Source organism: Anas platyrhynchos, chromosome 23 (assembly GCF_047663525.1).
Source record: "Anas platyrhynchos isolate ZD024472 breed Pekin duck chromosome 23, IASCAAS_PekinDuck_T2T, whole genome shotgun sequence".
In the NCBI taxonomy this organism is placed as follows: Eukaryota; Metazoa; Chordata; class Aves; order Anseriformes; family Anatidae; genus Anas; species Anas platyrhynchos.
The window spans coordinates 903204-913505 of NC_092609.1; the positions used below are offsets into that span (position 1 = coordinate 903204).

The window sequence follows — 10302 nt, forward strand, 5'->3', positions numbered from 1 at the left end:
GGACGGCAGTCAGCCGGCAGGACAAGGAGGGGGGGCGAGGAGAAAACTTTAATTAGGGTAACTTGAAGGCGGGCTTCAACCGACAGCCGGCGGGAGGCCCGGTTTGATCTCCTTGTGGGACAGAGCGTGTGATTAATTGTGGCCTGTCGAGGGGACGGACACCTGCCCGTCACATGCCTGGGCTCCCGGCTTTGATCTCGTGGGCTGCGTGGGAGGGTGCTGGGTGGGCACCTCGGTGTGCGCCCCCGCGCTGCCTTCTCGCTGGCTGCGGGGGGTCTGGGGGTAAAGGGGGTGGTGAGGAGGGGGTTTTGTGGCCTGGGGTCAGCCCGGGAGGAGCAGGGGATCACCCCAAGGGTAAGGTCCATCCCCGACCCAGGGCTGTGCGCCTCGTGGGAGAAGCAGCTGGGAGTGCAGAGGGGATGCTTGGACCCCAACACTGCCATAAAGCCACCCTGGGAAGGTCCCCTCAGCCCCTGGACCTGCTTGTGGCCAGTCCAGGACGCAGTGGGGCTGATGCTGGGGCAGGCAAAGGGGTGCCCTGTGTGGTGTCCCCACCTTTCACCATCCCACTAATGTCCCGTGACTGTGTGGGCACGGGGACAGGAGCACAGAGCCACCCAGGGCTGCTTGGGGAGCAGCCTCACGAGGTCTCCACCACAGGGACAGGTTCCAGGTCACCCAGCCCTTCTCCAGCAGGGATTTCACACCTGGGGAGCCGTGCAATGTGGGGAGAACAGGGTCCAGGTCCTGCCCTGTGGGTGCTGTCCTGCAGGGAGCCTCCTGCAGCGCCCTCCAGGCTCCCCACACCTTTTGGCCACTGCTGGGCACGGGGGGTGATTGGCACGGGCACCTTTGCGCCTGGGCCCGGTCCCGGTTTTATTCTCAGCGCTGACATTTGTGCCAAGCAGGCAGAGCACGCCGTGCCTGCTGCCCTCAGCGGGAGCGGGTCCTGTGGGGCGAGAAAGAGGATCCCGACAGCTCCGGTTTCAGCCTGACCTTGAGAGCGCAGCGGGGAGGGGACCCCCTCGGGCTCCCCCCCATTGCAGGGGGGCACCCGGCACGTCCCAGTGGGGACAGGCAGCAGATTTTTGGCAGCACTGGGGGATGCTCTCAGCGTCCCCAGCAGCTGGCTCTAAGGGGTGAAGGATGAGGGGACACGGCACTGTGATGGTGGGTGAAGCCATGCCCATCGCTGCTGCCACTGCTTTGGGAACCTCCCTGAGCTGTTTTTTCCCCCCTGCTTTTCCTTCTGGCTTTGCACAGGGACAAGAAGGGTTCTGAAGATGTCCTGGGAGCTGGTTTGACTCCTGCAAGCAGTGAACATCCTGATTCCGGGGAGAGAAACGGCCTAACCGAGCTAGAGGCAAGTATGGGAAAGCCCTTCTCTGTTCTGCATGAATATAACAAAAACAAATTTCCAAAAGCCCCGGACAAGCCCAGTAAGTCTGTAATGTGGTGTCCTGTTTCCTAATCTCTTCAGTAAGGAAGCAGTGTGTTGAATTTAAAATATCCCTCTGGTAAATGCTAACTATTTAAAGAGTGCTAGGGTCTTAGAAATGCAAAACAAAGATTTGTTGATTAAAAACACATGGTTTGTTCTGGAGGCATGAGTAGCCAGAAAAATCAGTTCTGACAGTATTTTGGCTTTTTCAATCCCACAAGACATGATGGTGATTTATTATAGTGATGTCAGCTGTGGTTGAAAAAAGTTCCCTGTGTTGTCTTAATAAAAGAGCTTTACCTTGAAATCATTAAACTCTCAGCCTGTTTATTTGAAGCGATGACTGTGAATGTGAATGGTCCCCTCTAAATCACTCGGCCCTTCGCTGGAACATATGCCTGCGCATGAGGTGCGGTGACAGCCTGGAGCTCGCCGTGCTAATGCGAGGCGTGTGATGGATGTGATTAGCCTGGCTTTGAAACCTGGGGGGGAGATAAGCGTGCGGGGCGGGGAGAGGAGCCCCCACCTCACAAAAGGGGATGGGAATCAGGACAGCTGCCCCCTGCCTCTGCTGCCGTCCGGGCAGATGTGCAAAGTTTGGGCTGTTTTCCACCCGAGTCCCCGTGCGGCGCTTTGCCCCGCGGCGAGGCAAGGAGAGGGGGCTGCAAGGAAAGGTGGCAGAGATGAACGTGCCCAGCAGCAGCATCGCTGCTAGAAACAGAATTAAATTGCAGACAGGTTAGAGTAAAACGCCCAGCCGGGTACCAAACCCAATGTCAGCCGCAAGGCTTTAGCGGGGAAGAGGAAAACGAACTTTTCCTTACCGCACTTAATTTCGCTGCCGAGATATATAGGTGTCATCTGCTGCACGCAGGGTGGGGAGCGAGGGAAGAAGTATAACAGAAATAACCTGCCAGGCTCGGCCTGCCATCCCTCATAGGGTTATAAACCTGGCTGAGCTCAGCAAACCAGATTAGTGCAGGAGTGATTTACCTGGGCGCACGCGGCGGCGGTGAGCGTTGAAAAAAGAAGCCCACGTCCCAACGTGAGACCTACCAAAGCAATGCCCTTGCCGCCTCGTCTTGCCAGCCTCTCCCGGCAGCAAATTGCAGGATAATTACAAAAATCGGGGTTTTGCAGCGGGGTGGGGGGCAGCAGCGCCTGCAGCCTGGCCCCAAGCCCTTCCTCGTGGCTCCGGCCGCAGGTTGGAGCCGAGCGCTGTTTGCTTCTTGGGTAAACACCCGTAATCTCCCCAGCCAGAGTTTATCGCCGGGAAGCGAGTTAAATTCTTCTCGGATAATCCCCGCGTGCTGCGGTTTTCTGAGCACGAGATTTCGGGACGGCACGTGGTGGAGGAGGAGGGCGGCTGCGGGCAGGATCCCACCCGCGGGAGCTCCGTGCCCCAGCCCCGAGGAGACGCGGCGCGTAAATCCCGCATGCATCAGGCTGCCGGGCCGAGCACGGGAGCAGAGCCTCTGCCTTTGGTCTTCATCTCAGCGGAGCCCTTGACGTGGGAATTAGATTAGAAATAATACAGATGTTGAAAAAAAAAAAAAAATCTCTGCGGGTTGTTTACGCTGAAACCCCCGGTATAGGGTGGACGGGTGAGCGCATAGCGCAAGCCGAACTCTGACCCCACTGAAGTGCATGGGAATGTTACCAGAGACGAGCCGCTTGGCAGACACTAACAGATCATATATTATCTGCCTTAGCTGGAAGAATTATATTTTTCCATCAGCATGATTATTTTTATTTGACTTTTAAGTTGAGCTGGAAGACAGCGAGGCTTACATCCATCATTGCGGCGGCTATTAGAAAATTAACCCAGCTTAATAAACTTTCTGCATGGCTTGCTTCTGCAGCTGTGTATCCAAAGGAAAACAAATATATTGACTGGTCCACTGTGGAGCTGCATCTCTGGGTAAGACTCGCTGGAAGTGAGGAATGGCCTGGGATGGTCCTCGTGTGGCTGTGCTGGAAGAGGTCCGTGCAGAGCTGGGGGTTTGGAAACCTTCCTGAAATTCTAATTTCTTCTCTGCCGTGTGCCTCCCCCAGGAGATGCAATAAGAGGGAATTCAGCTGGGTGATGCCATCCTTCCTCGGTGTGCCGGGCTGCTTTCCTAACCTCTTCGTCAAGCAGCCGCCCCCCTTTGTACTCGCTGCTCCAGAAAAATGTATTTAGTGCTGGGGTTGAGCGCCTGGGGCTGTGGGGACGGGGATGGGGACGGGTTTGGGATGTCCTCCCCTGCGGGCAGTGCTGTGGGGCTGGGGCTGTGCTGCTGGAGCTGTGCTGAGCATCGCAGGACGCGGGTGGGAGAGCCTCAAAAGGGGTCTGTGGGTTTGTGGATGGGGACTGGGCAGGAGGAGGTGGCACCTCCTGCTTGTCCCAGGCTTCTGGAGCAGCCGGAGAACTGGCTACAGAGCAGAAAACAAAAACAGGGAGGCCTGGAGGGGCAGAGCATCACGCACTGATCATCCCCATGGTGTCACAGCCATGCTGGGGTCCCCAGACACCAAAACCCCGCGGGTTCGGGCGCACAGTGGTGTGCAGGAGCAGGGGGGGGTCCTTCCCTCCCGCTCGCGTCTACAAGCAAATTAAAAATTAAATAAATAAACTTGCTAGTTTACAAATAGAACTGTTACTTGTTACTCACAGTATTAACAGTCTCCTTTTATATTTTTTTCTCTTTTTTTTTTTTTTTTTTTTTTTTTTTTTTTTTTTTTTTTTTTCAGGGCTGTGAAAGACGTTTGTTTCAGTTGCCAACATCTCTACAGAACTAATGTGGGTGGATTGTGACAGATATAATTTCTCCATCCTACAGTTTCATCAACTTGAGTTCTGTTAAACTATACCCGCTGGGCTTAGCTCCTTTTAAAGTTTCCGCTTTGACAGGTAGATTTATTAGTCTTGAAATTTGTACAAATCAGATGTCACTCGTGGCAACTTGTCAAAATGTCAGTCTGGTGAGGGAGGCATGAAAGGATTTTCTGGAGAGAGACGGGAGGCAGGCTTTAAAGAGCTCGAGCAAAGCAGAAGAAAGGAGCTGGGAGGGATTGCAGCCTTCTTGATCCTGGGGGTTTTACTTTATTAAATATCTAGCGCCATACAGTGGGAGATGCTGTTGGATCCTGCCCGCCAAGACATCAAGGCTGTCAACATCCACTGATGGCTCCTATCTCGCAGCCAGTCGAGTTCCGCAGCTTGTTATGTATATTTAGGGCAAGGCTGAGGCATGGGGAGGGGAAAGTTCGGCTCATTTTTTTCAGGCTGTTATGTTTGCAATGTTCCATTACAGCCCTGGCAGCCTGAGCACGGAGCCGTGGCGCATGCTCTGCAGGGCAAAGCTTGAGCCAGGGAAATGGGAAAGGGGTGAGAGGGGTGGGGAACGTCTGCCAGACGCTGCAGGAGGTGGTGGCTGCAGGGCTCCACCTGCCTGGGCAGGATTCCCATCCCCATCCCTCCCCATCCCCATCCCATCCCATCCCATCCCATCCCATCCCATCCCATCCCATCCCCATCCCATCCATCCCCATCCCCATCCCATCCCATCCATCCCCATCCCCATCCCCATCCCATCCATCCCCATCCCCATCCCATCCCATCCATCCCTATCCCATCCCCATCCCATCCCATCCCATCCCATCCCATCCCATCCCATCCCATCCCATCCCATCCCATCCCATCCCATCCCCATCCCCATCCCCATCCCCATCCCATCCCATCCCATCCCCATCCCCATCCCCATCCCCATCCCATCCCATCCCATCCCATCCCAACCCCATCCCATCCCAACCCCATCCCATCCCCATCCCCATCCCCATCCCCATCCCCATCCCATCCCATCCCATCCCATCCCCATCCCCATCCCATCCCATTTCAAACCCATCCCAGAACCCCTGGAGCTGGGGGAGCTGCACATCTGCGTGCACAGACACACACGGGGCTAATTGGCCGTGGGAAGCAGTAATTAAAAACACTGACCGGCGTTCTTGCTGATGAAGGCAGGAGCAGGTCAGAAGCGCTCCCATAAGAAGACCTCGTGCAAGGGGCTGGGCACGGCAGCCTTCTCCCCGAACACACGGACCAAATAATTTTGACACTGAAGTTTTTCCATGGAATAAATTTCGGGTTGTTGAAGCGAAAAACTTAAAAAGAAAGAAAAAAAAAAAGTATTTTAGAAAAGCAATTAAAAAAACATTATTTTGATTGCCATTTCCAAGAAGATCAGGAGAATCTCCACCAAAACCAACATTTTTACATGAATATTTACATTTTGTTTGAGAAATCTGTTTTGGCTGAAAAGACACTTGTTGAAATTTGCGTGACGGGCGATGTCACCTCCCTGGCGACGTGGGCACCGCCTGGGCCCTGGCCACGCATCACCAGCAGCCCCCGCTGGGCCAGAAGGGGCCGAGATGGATCAGGGAATTTTAGGGTATCCTGCCTGCTGCATCAGTTGCACAGCATCGGGGCTCGATGCGCTATGGAGAGATGCTTCCCAAAAATCAGGTCTGGTTAGGAAAGGGCCTTCCCTTCTCCAGGACCCCAGGATCCCTGCCCCAGCTGGAGAGAACCCCAACGTGGCTGATTTTGGGAATCTGCTCGGTGATCCAGAGGCAGTCACTTCGCTTTGGGTCTGTCTCCACCTTCGTGTCTTGCTCGTCACCTGCCCAACAGAACAGTGAAATTACATAAAACTGAAAACTGGGATTTTTCCTTTTTCTTTTTTTTTTTCTTTTTCTTTTTCTTTTTTTTCTTTTTTTTTTTTTCAGTTCCCAAACAGAAAGCTGGGGTTTGTGACGGGGCGAGGCCGCGCGTGAGCAAGGCGGGATTGAAGCTGAGAGGCTCTGCTTAATTAATCGGCACCTAAACGCCTCGCTTCCTCCGGCACCGCGCAGCGATCCGCTCATGAAAGGAGGAGAGGGGGGAAACCCACTTCAGACGGGAAGGTTTTCTTGAAAAGCAATCACTTGGTGTCACATCCCGAGCTGCTTTCCTTTCATGTGGCAAGCGGCTGATGGCAGCTCGCTCCCCCTGCTCCGCATCAGGTGCGGGGGCCCCGCGCCGCTCGTGGGGGCAATGTCAGCGAGGTAGGAATGGAACCGGGGGGCAGAATGGGGAAAAAGAGTGGGATTTTGTGCCCGAGAGGGACCCAGGCTTCCCCACGTGCTGTGGGGCGATGCCGGCGCAGGCGGCACGGAAAGGGAGAGAGGAGGAGACGGAGAGGGAAGAGGAGAGGAGAAAAATGCCTGGCATGAGTTCAGAAAGCTCTCCAGCTCACACATCTGGTTCTTATATTTCAAAGTTAATTAGTCATATTGAGGCTGTCTGAAGATAAATTTATCATCCAGAAAAAACACAAACAGTTTGAAAAATGAAAGGAAGTGAGGTGACACGGCTTGACGTTTAAATAAATCATTTTAACATGATTAAAAAACTTGTCCTCCCTGACACCCGGCGCTGGATACTTTGCAAAGACTTTTTGACAAAGACAAGTCCCGGTTTGGCACACAAAGCCCCTGCCACTCACTGCCACACAGCCATCCCTCCCCGATACTTCCCCCAGAGACTGCCGGGGGGCCCAGCCTGGGATGCGCTGAGAGCTGGGAGCCCCCCAGCACCTTCATCTGGGGCACCCAGAGGTGGGACACATCCCTGAGGGCGATGCTGCTGCACTATGTCTGTCCCCTTGCCCCTCCACGAACCCGGTGCCGATCGAACCCAACACAAAGATTTTCCCCCATCGCACCAGTGATGCCAGTGGGGTGGCGAAAGGAGTCAGTTTTGGTGCAAAAACACCCTTGTTTTGGTAATTCTCGCTGGGCAGCTGTCACTGCCTGTTCCACTGACACCGTGCAGAAGTCTTGTTAGGTTTGGGGCTTTGGTTTTACATCCACGTTATCGGATTTCCCTGCCACCAGGCTGAGTGACGGGAGGTGATGGTGGCACAAAGCGCCTGCCCCGACCGAGCATCCCCCTGCTGGATGCCACGAGGACGAGTGGCACGGGGCTGGCCCTGAGGGGCTGGGGACTGCTTCACTGCCTTGCTGGCTGATCCAAGGGAGGTTTGAGCTTTGCTGACCCTGGCTGAGTTTCTGAGGTCTTTCAGGCCCTGGGTGCAGCCCAGTCCCTGGGGAGGCAGCAGGTTTTTGGCCAGCTCCCAGCCCGGGGGGTTAAACGAGATGTCGAAATCCCCCCAGCTCCAACGCAGCCACCAGACCTTGGACAAACCCCTGCTCCCTTCACCCTCCAGGCCTCACTTTGCAGAGCTGCAAAATGGGATTGCACGGGGCATGAAGTCCCTCCTCTGCTTCCCCAAGAGCTGGGTGCAGCAGACAGACGGACGGACGGACAGACGCACGGAGCGGCGCCTGCCTGTTTGGAGCTGAGGAAGCTGAGAAGGGTGGGAAGACGCACGTCTTGTAACAAGAAAAGAGCTCTCCCGGGCATGAAGGAAGCAAAGTGACATAAAGGAGCGTGAAATAAAAATAAATAAACAAAAAAGTGACGCTTAATGGATAAAATGAATATTCAAGTTGTTTCCAGGGAGGAATCTTTGACTTTGGTGCTGGTTACAGCTACAAGGTTTGTGCGTTTTCTTGCTGTCAAAGCCTTCACCGTAATTGTCCAAAAGTTCCTTGATTATCTCTAACAAAACTGTCAGCTGCCTTTGAAGTATCAGAACAGTCTCATCACATCTTATTAAATAGTAAACATCATTTGCAAGCCTGCAGATCCAGGCGGTGGCGGGTGGGCGGTGCGCGGTGGGGCCGGGGGTGCCATGAGGCCGGGGGCAAAACCCTGCAAGGCACCAAAAAAACTATCCCTAGCAGGTCCCTGCGGGACTCAGAAGGAATTACTGGGCTGGAAATGAAATCCCTGGTTTGGATCCCACCGAATGTTTTCATGCTTTTCCTTCCAGGCAGATTTGGGGAAACTTACTTCACGCGTTGAAGTGTCTTTGGAGAGCTGAATCTTTCATAGAAGAGTAATTGTGCAATTAGCTATGAATTAGTAAAAATTCGTTCTAATTACTTCCAGGTGTGACACATCTTGTGCTCAGAAGCGAGGAGGGGACTGACGCTGCCCTGTCAGCATTTGCTTTCGGAGCAGAGACACCTCATGGGGCTGCCGTGGGATCCTCTCATCTCACCAGGCTGGGATGGGAGCTGTGAGCCCTGGAACAGACTGGGTCCAGCTTGGTGCAAACCACCCTAAAAGTGTGAAGATTGGCCCATTTACCCTGCTTTCGGTCTCAGAAATGGGCTGGTGGCTGTGCCCCATGGAGCTGGAGCCCCTTCTGCCCCCCCAGCTGAAAGCGTCCCCTCTGGCTCGCTGCTGGCCGGGGTGGGAAGCCAGGTGGATCCTATTGTGCCTGGTGCGTCATTAAAAACACTGGAAATCTCACAATAAAGCCTGCAAGATTTCCAGCCTTAATTCCAGATCAAAGAGGCTTTGGGAAGGAGCATCCCAGGTTTGAATGCTTATCTCAGCCAGGCCCAGTCAGCTTTTGAAGTTGCCCCATCAGTCACTAATCAAAGATCTCCTTTTAGATGGGGAAATCAAATCCCTTTCAGCAGAACGGGTGGTTATCAGTTTCTAAACATCGCTTGTCTTTCCAGTGACCTTCTTTTTGTGAGCTGACCCTGGGGCCGGCACTGGAGCAGGAAAACCTTGCGAGAATTGGCCCTGCAGTTTGCAGAGCATTGGCACACGCATAGCTGCGCTTTCAAATCAGCAAAGAATGCGTGTGTGGAAGCAATAAAACCCTTCAGAGGTAAATAAATACATGCTGTATTCCCCATTTAACACACAGCAATTGCCTTCGACTACAAGCGCTAACAAAGAGCCAGCATTTCCACTCAAAAGAGGAATTCACAGAACTATTGCCCTCTGTTTTCCCTCACCGTGCTCAGACAATGTCGAGGGGACGATAGCATCTGGGAGGACCAAGAGCTTAGATCCAAGTGGCCGTGTCTGGGAGGGCGGCACCGGGAGCATCGCAGGCTGCTCGTGCTCCCTTGCAAGGGCGCAGCCAATCTTAGTGCAAAGAAACCAAGGGAAAATCCCCATTTCTCAATTTTCTACCCCCTCTGCAAAAAAAGTAAAGCCACCAGCGAGGACTGTGGATGCTGAAGCTATCTGAGATTAGGTTTGACTCATGGGGCTGAGACAGAGTGGGACATTGTCCCCACAGCCCCTCTGGTCCCAGTGGCATCGACCACAGCGGGGCTGGAGCCAAGATTTTGCCCTGTCCAAAATGCTCTGATCACCTCCCAGCCCCGCAGAGGTACAAGATGTAAAATCACCAGATACCTTGCAGCAAAATCTCCGTCTATATTACAGAGCAGCATGGATCCGGCCTGGATTGAGTCTGAATCAGCGTAATGACCAGTTTTCACTGAAAACGTTGCATCTTATTTAACCTAAATTACACGGAGCTCCAGGACTCTGCCTTCGAGTCTTCTGGCAGGATTGCGCATGGCTCTCTGGAAAATTGCCTGAGAACTTATGTCCAATTTTGTAACTTGCTGGCTTACCAACTTTTTGACAAGCTGCTGGGAAACCTCTGCTTGCAAATAGCTCGTGGGATTGACATTTGCACTGTCAGGTAAAACTTTTCCCTGGACAGCCTGGAACAAACCCAAGCACGCACCGGCCTGTCCTCACTGCCGCCACTTGGCTGTGCCCACGAATGCCAAGCTGCAGCAGGACTCTCCTGTGACCTCTCCTGTGATCCTTTGCTCACCAAATCCTCCAGGAAACAGCCTGTGCTGCTAAAATCCCTCGCAGGATTTCGCCGTGCAGCGGAGAGCAGCGCTCTGTGCTGCCCCCCAGAACATTCTCTGCATGCGGTTGC

At 53.8% G+C, this 10302-nt stretch overlaps 1 long non-coding RNA gene across 3 annotated transcripts; it reads left to right on the forward strand.

Annotated features, from left to right (window-relative positions):
* The first annotated feature begins 303 nt into the window (after nucleotides 1–303).
* On the forward strand, nucleotides 304–6818 carry LOC119713499 (uncharacterized). Of its 3 annotated transcripts, XR_005260726.2 has the most exons (4): nucleotides 304–1363; nucleotides 3304–3362; nucleotides 4175–4334; nucleotides 6215–6818. It is a non-coding gene; the product is annotated as an uncharacterized lncRNA (long non-coding RNA). The 3 variants fall into 3 exon arrangements; XR_011804767.1 differs by lacking the exon at nucleotides 6215–6818 and having other exon boundaries at nucleotides 4175–4900; XR_011804768.1 differs by lacking the exon at nucleotides 6215–6818 and having other exon boundaries at nucleotides 3304–3424; nucleotides 4175–4300.
* Nucleotides 6819–10302: the final 3484 nt, after the last annotated feature.